Raw genomic sequence first — 14,815 nt, forward strand, 5'->3', positions numbered from 1 at the left:
TATGAAAAACTATTGAAGTTTATTGTTTATTGGTTTCTTATGGGAAAATGGAAGGTAAATATGTGATAGATTGGGAAAATGGATGACTAACTTCAAAGATGTGGTGGGTGATTGATTTACATAGAGCTATACTAAAAAAAAATATGGTTTATTTGTTGCTTTTGCTCACCACTTTACTGGGCTCTTTGTTTAACTCTGTGGACAGTAAGACCGATTAGCATAAGACCTGCTTGGTTGCCATCTTTACTTGGTGCCCATTTCAAGGTTACCTTCCCTCAAACACTACATGATTCACTTAATACTCAGTACGGTTGAAAAACTAAAATAAAAATCAGCTTTATTTATTATTCTAAGAGTAGTTGACATTAAGATCAATAAGTCCAGACAGAAGCTATTAACATTTTAATGGGTTACTCAGTAATATTCCAAAGATGTGTCAGCAAGTCATGTCTCCTTTAATTAAGGACAAACTTTGTAGACTACTGTAAATATATATAAGAAAGGTTGAGAATGAGAAACTAACACCCATCAATTCCAGAGTAAAAAAAAACCAACCCAGTAAAGATTCATGAATAAAGAAGCTCAGAAAGTAATTGTTCCTGTGGCTATGAGATTTTTTTGTAAATTTTTTTTTAATCCAGTTTCCACTGCATTATAAATAAAAAATATTCATTTGGAGTTGTTGTTGGGGTGCAGGAGAAATTGTCACTGACTTTGAAGCTTCTTATGTTTTGGGATTTTGATTGTATTATAATAATGAGAGTAGGCAGATGATTGCTCCATAGATGAGTAATTTAGCATGCTCTATGAGATACTCTACCAACTTGCTTTCTAACTGGTGAATTGGGTCCCAAGGTAGCTGACTACCTCAGATTATATGGTACCACATAACTTCACCTTTAAGAACAATAGCTCAAAGGCCCCTGCTGATGGACTTCCCATTAACAATCAGCCAGTAGAACAAATAGTTTGAATTAACGATACTGAATACAATGATAGTGAGGCACTTATGTAGGAAATGTGTGCCAAAGCAATTTGCTACACTATTATTTCAGGATCTGGCAGTAGTTCCCTTCTTAATATATTCCTGTCAAAGATCCCTTGTGGATGAAGGATGCCTGTTAGACAGGTTGCTCTGCCTGTTTCTCAAGGTCTGTTTCTCTCTACATCTTTAACTATTGATAGGCAAAGTTCTCTCTTGAGATCATACCTAGATCATACCTTCTTGGGCTTCTAGAGATCCTATTTCTGCAAGCTACTCCTTCCTTCAAGCTACTGCCTCTCAGGGGTCATTTCTTTCTTGGGTGTTTGCTTCTGTTCCCTCAATATTGATTTGAACTCTGGAAATGTCTCTCAAATTGTTGGATGAGGTGTCTATTTATGGGTAATTTGCTACTTGAAACCTTTGTCTATTGAGGGGAAGAAGAGGAATTCCTTCTTTTCCTCCTTGAAGAATTTCTTCCACAGACCGGAACTCACACTGCTTAATCTTTGTAAGACTTGAAGTGTAACACTCATCAGTATGGACCATTTTAAATCCAGTCAATCATGTTGCCTCTTCTGCTTCATTTGGAGAAAAGTGTTGAAACTCTATAAGGGATCACTGGTCTTAACACCTTGATAACATCTTAATGCCTCATAACTTCATTCCTTCTGTTATCTCAAAGTTATCCCTTTCAGTTCTTGACTTTCTGCATCTTGGGTTTCTCTATAAATCAGTATAAGAAACCAAATGGAAAATTTGAGGGAGTTCTGCAGAAGCCATAGACGACATGCAAAGGCTAGCAGATGACAAAGAAAAAGTTTAGAAATCCAGAAATGCATAAGCTTAAAGTATAGTATTGTATAATATCAACATTTTTATCTTTAATACCATAATACTTAAAACATCTCCCCTGGTACATAAAGAGGGGCCAGATTGCAGGGATGATGTACCCCTAATCCCTGTGATGTGGAAAGGAAGACGGTCATTATCTTTTATCTACTTCTACTGCTATATCAACCATTGGTGGAAAGGAACAACACCTTCTTTATTTGAAGGGATATGGACTAGGCTTTGGCAAGAGAAAACAAAGGTTAGAAAAAGGGAAAACTGAAAACCATCTAGGAAGCTGACTCAATATTTACTGGGAAATGGGATCAAGACCATTTGGGAGAATGATGGAAACTAGAGTCCTTTTCAATCCAGTTAAACAAGTATTAATTAGACTATTACTTATAAGGTTCTGTACTTGCTTCTGGAAATTAAAAGGCAAAAATGAAACTTCCTGCCCTCAAGGAATTATATTCAAATCACATTCAACAGCCTCAGACACTTAATAATTACCTAGCTGTGTGACCTTGGGCATGTCACTTAACAGCATTACTTTGCAAAAACCAAAAAGAAAGTCACATTCAACAGACACACAGATGAATATAATGTCAGAGGAGTGTGATGGCAGCCAAAGAGAGATTCAAACAAAGTGCTTTAGAAAAATTGGCAGAGAGAACACTTTCACCTGGAAGGATTAGGGAAACTCCTGAGCTGAATCCTGAAGAAATATTTTTGAGGAAAAAAAATGTGTAGGAAATACATTCCTGGTATGGAAGATAATGTATAAATACATGAATGTTGATGCTGGCATGAGTCTAGTTTGGATGAAATACACTGAGAGAAGGCAAAATAAATAACAGGTTGCATCCAGATTGTTAGGCAGAGACTTATATGTTAGTCATTTAAATAGTATTTTTGATTAAGGAAATGATCTATATAGACTAGGGCTGTTCTTTGAAAAATGGCTGGAGGGAGGAGACACAGAAGGCAGGAAGACCAATTAGAAGACTATTGTAATGATAGAAGGGAAAAGTGATGAAAACCTGAATTAGGAAAGTGGCTTAGTAAGTAGAGAAAAGGCCATAGATTAAAGACATACCAAGGAATAACTGATTGTATATACAGGAGGATGAACTAAAGGGAAGAAGCAAGGAAAACTGTACGTTTAGAAGCCTGAATCATTGGAAGAACAGTCATTCTTCCCAGAAAGCATAGGATCAACCCTGGGTGACTTGAATATGCTGAGTTTAAAGTGCTACTGAGAGATTCAGGTGGAATTCTTCAGCAGATAATTATGTAGGACTAGCATTCAGGTAAAAGATTTGGAAGGTATCTAAAGAGAGGTGATGACTGAGTTCATAGAAGCAGTTAATATCAACAAAGGAGAAGATTATAGTAAGAGATGGAAAGAAGGTCCAGGACAGAACCAGGACAGAATTTCTGTGCTTAAATATTACTGCGAAATATTGATTGCCAGCAAGCAAATCTTGTTCCCTTTCCCCCACCCAGAGTAAATTGTAAATCCTTTTCTCCTTCCTTCTGGCTAAATCCTGGTCACACAGATATGGAAGCAGCTCGAACGGATGAGTAACCAAGGCATCAATACATCTTGTCATTTAGCTCTTTCTCTGGTACTTCTCACAAGAATGTGGGTTCATTAATGTGTTCTGATTATTTTGCATTTCTCTTCCTTAGTCTAGGAAAAAAAGGAACAGTCTCAAGTAATGGAAAAATATATTTTAGGAAGAGAATGGAAGAAGCAAACTTGAATTTGAGGTTGTCCAAGAAAGATCTACAACAATATTGTGTGCTAGAGGGGTCTGGGAATTAAAGACAAAAGTGAAAGTGACTCAGTTGATGGGAGTATGAAATTCAGAAAGATCAGGTTCGAATACTGACTCCTACATTTATTAATTAACTGTCAGGACAACCTTTGTCAGCCTCAGTTCCTGATGTTCTCCTCTAGTTGAATTAGGCACAGAAACACACAAACACACACACACATATAAATACATACATACATATATATATATATATATATATAAATATTTTTAAATTTTTTTGGTTCTTGCAAGGCAATGGGGTTAAGTGACTTGCCCAAGGTCACTCAACTAAGTAAGAATCAATTTTCTAAGTCAAATTTGTACTCAGGTCTTCCTAACTCCATGGCCAGTGCTCTATCCACTGTATTACCTAGCTGCCCCAATTAGGTATACTTTATTTGTCATATTGATACTTGTCCTTTGTTAATGCAGAGGACCAAAATAACATTACTATGTTAAAGATAAGTTACAATGTGTCAGATCAACATGAGCTTGGACCACTTGTCATATTAATTTTTATCAACAAACTCTATCATGAAAGGAAAAATTAGACCAGTCTTTGTGAAATAGGCCCTTAGTAGTTTTGATTCACCATAGAGAAGTCAGAGACTAAAAACTCAGTTCAAAATATTGATTTTTATGGAGAGAATTCTAGTAAGCTAATAGCTACTATCTTAAATTACACTGTTGACTTGCTCAAATAAATATGATAGTTTTTTTCATCTCTATGGGATTTTATCAAATGTCCCATGACATCAGAAATACTACAACATTCTTCAAGACCAGAAGCAATAGGCTCCATTTTAGTCAAACCTTGCAATGAAATAAAACTTTAATTGACTCAGAATGAACATTCATAAGGAGAAATTGTTATATTATTCTGATTTAGTTTTAATATAAAGGAAAATAAATTCATTCAATACATGGATTGTTGTTGAATGATAATATAGTGCATTCTCTGGGTATATTTTCATAACTCTCATTCACATTGGTGAACAGAGTCCTGAGAGGGTGCTGAGAAGGTGGGAAAATGTTTAGAGTTTTCAGGATATCCTGAGATACTGTGGGTTTCTAGTGCTGTTGTTCATGAACTCTTATCTGGCATGTTTCTTATTATCATTCAACATAGTAGAACTGTATTAGTTGTGTAAAAAAGGGCTCTATTAAGAGGGTATACCAAAAACAAAAGTTACAAAATAATCTCTCCAAACTAGGGAACCCTTTCCTTTTATTAATACAAGGTCCATGTTATCATATTGATTTAAGTTTGAATGACCCTTTGCACACTCAAGGTGATAAGACATTTATGGAACACCTTCTAATTCCTGACCCAAGAAACTAATTTCTCCCTTCTTGGAGGTCTCATGAAATTCCTCTTAGATGTAGCTTTCTGATGAATTCTGAAGACCAATGCCTTTTTAGAGTCCATAGTCAGCATTTCTCTAGATCATGAAGAGTCATAATCTCTGAATATACTGCCATTCTTGGGTAACAGTCTTTCCACATGTGTCTGGGGGAGGTTACTGTGTTGCTGACCACTACCACTCTATTGGAATTTGCTACTGACTATGGAATTTCTCATGATTTGATTACCTGGGCATCCCCAGTTAAGAATATTTATACATCTATTATAAGAAAAGAACGAACACAGAAGAAAAAGAGATAATATGTATTCATGGATAAATGGAAACTGACTTGGGAAGGCTGCTCTATTTCTCACCTGACTACTTAGGGTCTTAGTTGCTGCCAGGAAGAAAAAGAAGAAAAATTTTTCTAGGTATATTCATTTCAGCTTAACAATTTAAGGGTTGCTGAGAAACACTGAAGAGTCCTCCTGATTCTTCAGTCAGCCAGGATATTCTTTCACTACACAAAATCTGATCCTTAACCACTCATGCTTTATTTATTTATTTATTTATTTATTTAAAGTTTTTTGTTTGTTTGTTTTGCAAGGCAATGGGGTTAAGTGACTTGCCCAAGGTCATATAGCTAGGTAATTATTAAATGTCTGAGGCCAGATTTGAACTCAGGTACTCCTGACTCCAGGGCGGGTGCTCTATCCACTGCACCACCTAGCCACCCTTAATAAATGTTTATTGATTGAAATCAATGAGTAAAGCAGCTAATAAATATTTATTAGACCCTTATTAAGTCAAGGCATGAGGTTAGAGTTACAAAGAAAAAAGCAAGTGAATCCTTCCTTTATGGAGCTTAAATTCTAATAGAGATAATATTATTAATGTTAATAGATATGTATATTAATAGATTCATATAGAATTAATGAAAATAACCTTAGAAAAGAAGGCACCAGCTTTTGAGGGGGACAAGGCTAATGACTCTTGTGGTAGGAAGTCAGGGACTCTATGAGATTTAGATGAACAGGAAGAATAACCTTAGGAAAGACTTGGAGGACAGGAGATGGAAAATTGTGTGTGAAGTAAAACAAATAGATCAGAATGATTCGACTGTAGAAAGTGTGGAGAATATAATAAAGAGAAGAATTGAAAGAGAGGGAGGGGTCATGTTATGAGGAGCTTTAAATATAAAATAGTAAGAGTATGTATTTGAACCTAAAAGTAATACAGAATTATGATAATATATATCTATATGATGGAAATATGTTTTACATGATTCACTTGTATAATTGATATTATTTTGCTTGCCTTATCAAGGAGAGGGAAAGAGAGAAAGAACTTGGAACTTAAAATTTAAAAAAAAGAAATGTTAAAAAACATTTAAAATGTAATTGAAGAATATTTAATGAAATGAATATAATTTCAAAAGAATATATTGTATGGAGGGGAGTGGTATGGTTAGGTACATCTTAGAAAAATCATTTTGGTAGCAGAGTGGAGGATGAATTGGTTTGGGGAGAAACTTGAGCCAAGTTCAACAATTAGGAGACTACTGTCACATGAAAGATTATAAGGGCCTGAACTATGTGAATGAAGAGACGAGAATCTTTATGAAAAATATTGTGGAGGAAGAAACAACAAGATTTAGTAATGGATTGGAACTAAGAAGAGATCTAATACTGGAAGAATAGATCTGTAAGTCATTGGCAAAGAAACAATAATTGGATGTATGGGACCCGATGAGATTACTCCATGAGAAAATGTGGAGGCAAAAGAGAAGAGGACCAAGAACAAAGTCTTAAGAGACACTTGCAATTCATAAAAATGGATGAAGATTTGACAAAAGAGATGAAGGAATGATTAAACAGGAGAACCAGAAGAGAAAAATGTCATGAAAACTCAGGTAAGGGAAGTGATTAACAGTATCAAATGCTTCTGATACTGGATTATTACAAGATCTGATCCAATAAGCACTACAAGTATCAACAAATACTATCAAATTAGAATGAGAAATTAGATAAAATTTTATTTCTCAAGTAACAAGTGTTTCAAAAATTAATCTGATCAGATTAGGTGGTGCAGTGGATAGAGTGCCAGCCCTGGAGTCAGGAGTACCTGAGTTCAAATCCAGCCTCAAATACTTAATAATTACCTAGCTGTGTGGCCTTGGGCAAGCCACTTAACCCCATTTGCCTTGCAAAATACTAAAAAAAAAATCTGATCCTCCTTCTATCAAAGTTTTAAAAATCTCACAATACATCATTGCATAGTCTGTCAAAACAAAATCCTTAATTTGCTAGATATTACAGTGATAGAATACTGGGCCTGGAGTCAGGAAGATTGAAGTTCAAATCAAACCTTAGACATTTACTAAACTTTGTGAGCCTGGACAAGTCACTTGACCTATTTGCCTCAGTTTCCTCATGTGAAAATTGGGGAAGATAATAGGGTTGCTGTGAGAATCAAGTGAGGTATTATTTGCAAAAACACCTTCCAGAATCTACAAGGGAAAACCACAAAACTCTTATTTTTTTCCTCAAAGGTGGGTTTTTAATAAACATTACAAGAGATTAATTATATACACCGAACTAATAAGATACAAGGAGTATCATTTCACAAGAAAAATCCCATAGTTCTAAATCCTATGTTTGGTTTCCCATTTCTAGTCAGTTTATATGTTTTATACATGGGAAGAAATCAGTGTTTTGTCTGAATGATAAGGGTCAACCATGTCAAGAAAAGAATAGGAATTAAAATTAATATTTGGGGAGAAGAAAAGAGAAGAAAAAAAATTTCAAGGAAAGTTGAGGAGCTACTCCCCTTTCAATCAGGAGTCACCTCTTAGTAATTGAGGTTTTCCCAGAAGACAAAATATTTCTTCCTGTTATATTTTACTTTTATTGCCTTATATTGTAGTGTGTAGGAAGATAGTACATCTGGAGTAAGGGCTGCCAAAGGCCTTTTCAGGGTTGCCTTCCACCTTTGATGTCTACCTGAGCCATCTACCTCTTATCCTTAACTCCAAAAAGCTGAAACATACACAGTGGCCACACTCTGGTAAACTTTTTCAGCAGACTGCCTAAACCAAGTTGAGGGTAACTGAGGGTCTCAAACTTATCAGTGAGTTGGGGGGATGTTTACCTCAAGCATGTGAAGTCTTCTGCTAGTAGAATGGACAGATGAGAACAATTTATTACAATAGACATGAAGGCAGTTGAAGCAGGTGCTGTAGAGCACTTAGAGCTTGATTAGACATTAAAGAGTCCAAGGTCATCCACTATATGGAGAGCCATTGCCAGTTGTCTTGACTTTGTCTTGCCACTGGACAACAATGAGTTTGTAAGAGAGAGTAAGGTCAACAACTTCGTATAATTCTGCCTCACTTAAATCCAATTTACATACAAATGAAAAGACATCACCTGTACCACTTTACTATTCTTATCTCATTGCAATAGACAAGTGATGAAGCAGCAGTGAATATGCTGGAAGCTATAGTTACAACCCTATACACAGGCAGCCCAAGTCATAGAGTCATTTCCCCACTGAAAACATCAGTGGAATTTCGCAGTCCTGTGGATGCCTGAGCAGTCTTTTTAGGATTGCATTTCTCACCTCCTCATGTGAGAAAGGGGCAAGGAAAGGTGCCCTAAAAATTGTCTGCCTACCCAAACCTAGCCTGATAACTGTGGTCAAAACACACATACACAAAAAAATTGTACAAAAACTTCTTCAAAATAGATTGCACTCACCATCAGTGCATGGGCTCATAGACAACACAAGATTCAATGGACATCAGCTCTTATTCAAGAAAACTCAGCAAGTATCATATCCAAATAGCAGCCCTGGGTGAAACTGCTGGCAAATGAAAGCTAGCTTACTGAAGTTAGAGCCAGAAATATGTTTTTCTGGAGTGGCCCCAGGAAAGGAGAGCACTGTGAAGCTGGAGTAGATTTTGAAATGAAAATTAACCTAGTCAACAAGCTTGAATGCCTACCAAAAGGAGTAAACAACAGGTTTATGACAATGAAATTGCCACTTGCAGGAAAATGTCATGCTGCCATCATCAGTGCTTATACTCCCATCATATGTACCCTGATGAAATCAAAGAAAAATGTTATGAAGATGTGGAGATCCTTATCATCAATGTATCAAAAGTGCACAAGCTTATAATTCTGGATGACTTTATTGCTAATGTAGACTCAGACTACCATACATGACTGGGAGCCCTTGAGAGGAATGGAATTAGGAATGGTCATCTACTACTGAAGATTTACACATCTCATGACCTTCTCATCACAAACACTGTCTTCGATTTACCTAAATGCAATGGTTTTGGTTGGTTGGTGGATTCTTGGTCCTTGTTATTGAAGAAGATCAAAATGACATCACTATGTTTGAGACAAATTACAGATCTCATGTTTTCTTTAGGCTGCTAAAATTCTGCCTTCCTCAGAGTGCAGCACCCTCACTTATGGATGGTCCTGTACCAGTGTCTAATATGCTGCCCAATCAATTCTAACATTCTTCAATGGGACCTTCAGAATGTCTTGTTATCACTTCTTCTGATCTTCTTGTGAGCACTTTCCCTGCGTGAGTTCTCCATAAAACAGTATTTTTGGCAAGTTTCTGTCTGGCAATCTAACAATCTATGTCCAGTCGATCATAGTGGCACTATCTGTAGTAATGTTGGAATACTAGGAAGTTAAGCTCAAGAAAGGACCTCAGTGTCTGAAATCTTCTCCTACCAGGTGATCTTCAGAATCTTCCTAAGACAATTTATTTTTTTAATTTTTAATTTTTAATTTTTTGGGGTTTTGCAAGGCAATGGGGTTAAGTGACTTGTCCAAGGTCACACAGCTAGGTAACTATTAAGTGCCTGAAGCTGGATTTCAACTCGGATCCTCCTGATTCCAGGGTCAGTGTCTATCCACTGCACCACCTAGCTACCCCTTCCTAAGACAATTTAAATGGAAGTGATTCAGTGTCCTGACATGGTTCTAGTAGACTGTCCAGGTTTCACAGGCACATAGCAATGAGGTCAGCACAATGGCTCTATAGACTTTCAGTCTGGTAGTCAGTCTAATACCTCTTGTCTCCCACACTTTCTTTCAGAGCTTCCCAAATATTGAGCTAGCTCTGGCAAGGTGAGTGTTAACCACATTGTCTATGTGCACCAAAAGAGGACAAGCTTATAATTAGTATCATATATCAATTTTTGTCAGCATGCTTGCCCAGGTTCTGGATAGTGGATGATGCTCTAGTCCCAGTCACCAATAGAGTGAAACAAGGATGTGTCCTTGCTCCCACACTTTTTAGCATGTTTTCAGCCATATTATCAAATGCCTTCACTGAGGATGAACATGGTCTCCAGGTCAACTGTTTCACTTCAACTTGAAAAGACTACAAGTAGAGGGAGTGTTGGTTCATAATCTTGTGTTTACAGATGACCATGCATTCAATGCAGGCTTTGAGGCTGAGATGCAACAAAATATGGATGGATTCTCTGCTGCTTGTGCTAATTTTGATTTATCACCAAGAAAACACAGGTGCTCCATCAGCCAGAACCACGTCATCCTTATGTGGAATAATCAATTACAGCAAATGGAGAAGTTTTGAGTACTATGGACAAGATCACTTAACTTTGGCAGTGTCCTTTCCAAGCATGTACCTAAATGGGTAAAACTTCCCAGATGCATCCTTGCAGCAAACATTGGCAGCTAATAGACTGTGTGATTGTAAGGAGAAGAAACAGACAGGATGTGAGAATGATGAAGGCAATGTGTGGTACAGAGTGCTGGACTGATCACAGACTAAATATTCACATTCAGTTGAAGTGGTAGGCCCAAGACAAAATGATTACTAGAAGAATTAATATCAAGAGATTAGAATACTTCTCTGAGAGAGAACTTACTGCTTGTTGTTAACCTGGAGGGAAAATTGAGCCAACACACAGTTGGCAACAGTGGGGCAGAAAAGAAGTGGGCAGCTTTCAGAGAATTGATGTACAGCACTACATTTGCTTATCTGGGTCAGAATATTTGCAAACATCAAGATTGGTTTAATAAAAATGATGGGGGGAAATACAGAAGCTCTTTTTTAATAATTATTTTTTATTTATTTTTATTTTTTAATTTTTTATTAAAGATTTTATTTATTTTGAGTTTTACAATTATTCCCCTAATCTTGCATCCCTCCCCCACCCCCCCACCCCCACAGAAGGTAGTTTGTCAGTCTTTACATTGTTTCCATGCTAAACATTGATCCAAATTGAGTGTGATGAGAGAGAAATGATATCCTTAAGGAAGAAACTTAAAGTATACGAGAGAGCAAGATCAGACAGTAAGATATCAGGGTTTTTTTTTTCTAAATTTAAGGTATTAGTCCTTGGTCTTTGTTCAAGCTCTGCAGTTCTTTCTTTGGATACAGATGGTATTCTCCATTGCAGACAGCCCAAAATTGTTCCGGATTGTTGCACAGATGGAATGAGTGAGTCCATTAAGGTTTAACATCACCCCCATGTTGCTGTTAGGGTGTACAGTATTTTTCTGGCTCTGCTCATCTCACTCAGCATCAGTTCATGCAAATCCCACCAGGCTTCCCTGAATTCCCATCCCTCCTGGTTTCTAATAGAGCAATAGTGTTCCATGACATACATATACGACAGTTTGCTAAGCCATTCCCCAATTGAAGGACATTTACTTGATTTCCAATTCTTTGCCACCATAAACAATATTTTTGTACACGTGATGTTTTTTACCCTTTTTCATCATCTCTTCAGGGTATAGACTGAGGAGTGGTATGCTGAATAAAAGTGTATGCACATTTTTTTTTACAAATAATGTTTTTTATACATTAATAAAATATTCTTGTTTAAGAGTAAACAAAATACCCCTTCCCCCAAAAAAGTATAGACGTGCTTGAGCAATAAAGTAAAGGGGGGGAGAGAAAAAAATTAAAATAAAAAATAATAGTAATAATTGTAGGTATGGCCAGGTTTGGATGGAGTACCAGCCCTGGAGCCAGGAGCACCTGAGCCCATATCCGGCCCCATACACCCAACAATCACCCAGCTGTGTGACATGCAAGCTACCCCAACCCCACTGCCCTGCAAAAACCAAAAAAAAAAAGGAAAAAGAAAAGACCCAAAATAAAATAAAATAGTAATAATAGTAGGGGTGGCTGGGTGGCGGACAGAGCATTGGCCCTTGAGCCAGGAGCACCCGGGTCCAAATCTGGCCTCAGACACCCAATGATCACCCTGCTATGTGGCCCCAGGCAGGCCACCCAGCCCCATTTGCCCTTCACCCCCCCCAAAATAATAATAATAATAAATGTGCTTCAGTCTTTGTTCCAACACCAACAACTCTGTCGCAGGTGGATCACATTCTTTATGATAAGTCCATGGCAAAAGTTACTTCCATATTTTTCCACCATTGCCATTGCTGATTGCAACTCCCCCCTTTCATATTTCTCCATTACCATGTACTATATTTTCTTTCTTCTTTCACTCTGACTCTGCTGTAGGGTAGCTAAGTGACATAGCAGACAGATCACCGACCCTGGGGACAAGAGGCCCCGAGCCCCCCCTACCACCCCTTAGACCCAGCATCCACCTGGCCCTATGGTCCTGGACAGGCCATCCAATCCCAGACCCTTGCAAGAAGTAAAAAAGAAAATGTGTTATATCTGACCACTCTCCCCCCATGGTCCATCCTCTTCGCCTTCATTGACATCCCTACCCCTTCCCCCTGTCCCCACCCTTACTCCAGATGCCTATACCCCATTGAGTATATATGCTGTTTCCTCTCCTAGCCACATCTGATGAGAGCAAAGATTCCCTCATTCCCCCTTGTCTTCCCCTCTTCCATATCATTGCAATAGCTCATTGTAATAAAGAAAAATCTTATTATATGAAATATCTTGGCCTATTCCCACTCTCCTTTTTCTTTCGCCCATTACATTTCCCCTTTTTTCTATTGACTCCATTTTTACACCATATTTTATCTTCAAATTCAGCTTTCTCCTGTGCTTCAACTATAAAGGCTCCCTCTACCTGCTCTATTAACTGAGAGGGTGCATATGAGTATTGTGAGTGTCATTTTTCTATGCAGGACTATGTGCAGTTCATCATCATTAAGTCCCTCATATTTTCCCCTTCTCCTCCAATCTCTATGCTTCACCTGAGTCCTGTATCTGAAGATCAAACCTTCTGTTCAGCTCTGGCCATTCCAACAGGAACATTTGAAATTCCCCTGGTTCATTGAAAGTCCATCTTTTTCCCTGGAAGAGGACATTCAGTTTTGCTGGGTAGTTGATTCTCAGCTGCATTCCAAGCTCCTTTGCCTTCTGGTATATTATATTCCAATGTAGTTGCTGCTAAGTCCTGTATGATCCTGACTGCAGCTCCACCATATTTGAATTGTGTCCTTCTGGCTGCTTGTAATATTTTCTCTTTAATTTGGGAGTTCTGGAACTTGGCTATAATATTCCTGGGGGTTGTTTTTTTGGGGTCTCTTTCTCGGGGGGGGGATCAGTTGATTCTCTCCATTTTTACTTTTGCCCTCTGCTTCTAGGATATCAGGGCAATTTTCCTGTAGTAATTCTTTGAAAAATGATGTCAAAGCTCTTTTCCTGATCATTACTTTCAGGCATTCCAACAATTTTTAAATTATCTTTCCTAAGTCTGTTTTCGCTATCAGTTGTTTTTTCAATGAGATGTTTCACAGTTTCTTCTCATTTTTCATTTTTTTGGTTTTGAAGTAATGACTCCTTATTTCTTGTAAATTCATCAATCTCCCTGAATTCTATTCTTTGTCTGAAGGATTTGTTTTCCTCAGAGAGTTTTCTTATCTCTTTTTCCATCTGGCCAATTTTGCTTTTTAAAGCATTCTTCTCCTCAATAACTTTTTGAACTGTTTTATCCATTTGACCTAAGCTGGTTTTTACCATGCTATTTTCTTCAGCATTTTTTTGGATTTCCTTGACTAGGCTGCTGACTTCATTTTCATGTTTTTCCTGCATCTCTCTCCTTTCTTTTCCCAGTTTTTCTTCTAACTCCCTCATTTGATTTTCAAAGTCTTTTTTTTTGCACTCTGTCATAGCCTGAGCCCAATTTCTGTTTTTCTTGGAGTCTTTAGATGCAGGAGCTTTTGTTTCCTCATGTTCAGACTGAGTATATTGATCCTTCTTGGGATCATAGATAATGTATTTCTCAATGGTGTTCTTCTTGTTCCTCTGCTTGCTCATTTTCCCAGCCTAAGCCTGTTTTGGGGGTGCTTCCTGAGCTTTTGGGACACTTTCACAAGAGTCTCAGTGTGTGAGTCTCTGTTCTCCCTCCTGGTCTGTGAATGACCATATATGCCCCCCTCTGCCATGGAGCTGAGGTGGGGGGATCCTGCTGTTCTATTGGAGGGCCTAGACTGCGATCAGGATCTGAATGTGGTCAGAACCTCAGCATCCTGTTCCAGGGGCAGAGGACAGAGCTCAGCAGTGTCTCTCTCTTCACTCCCCTCCCTGGGTTCAATGGGCCCATGACCTGGGGGCTCCTGCTTACCAGCTCTACCTGCTTCTGTTTCCTGGATCTGGGCTGCCGCGCTACTTTCTGTGTGCCCTAAGGGCTGGGTTTCATGTGCTCACTCTGGCAGAGGTCCCCTGTTGTTCCCCCAATTTGTGTCTGGTGCTCCCCAGGGTGTAGCTCAGGAAACTCCCCCACTGCTATGAGCCAAGGCTCCCAGCACCCTGGGGCTGCCTCCGGGAGGCTGAAGTTTTTTTGCTTTGGCGGGCTACCTCTGTGGCAGGCTGCCCCTCCGACCCCAGGGAGCAGA

The sequence above is a fragment of the Macrotis lagotis genome, chromosome 1 (assembly GCF_037893015.1).
Source record: "Macrotis lagotis isolate mMagLag1 chromosome 1, bilby.v1.9.chrom.fasta, whole genome shotgun sequence".
In the NCBI taxonomy this organism is placed as follows: domain Eukaryota; kingdom Metazoa; phylum Chordata; class Mammalia; order Peramelemorphia; family Peramelidae; genus Macrotis; species Macrotis lagotis.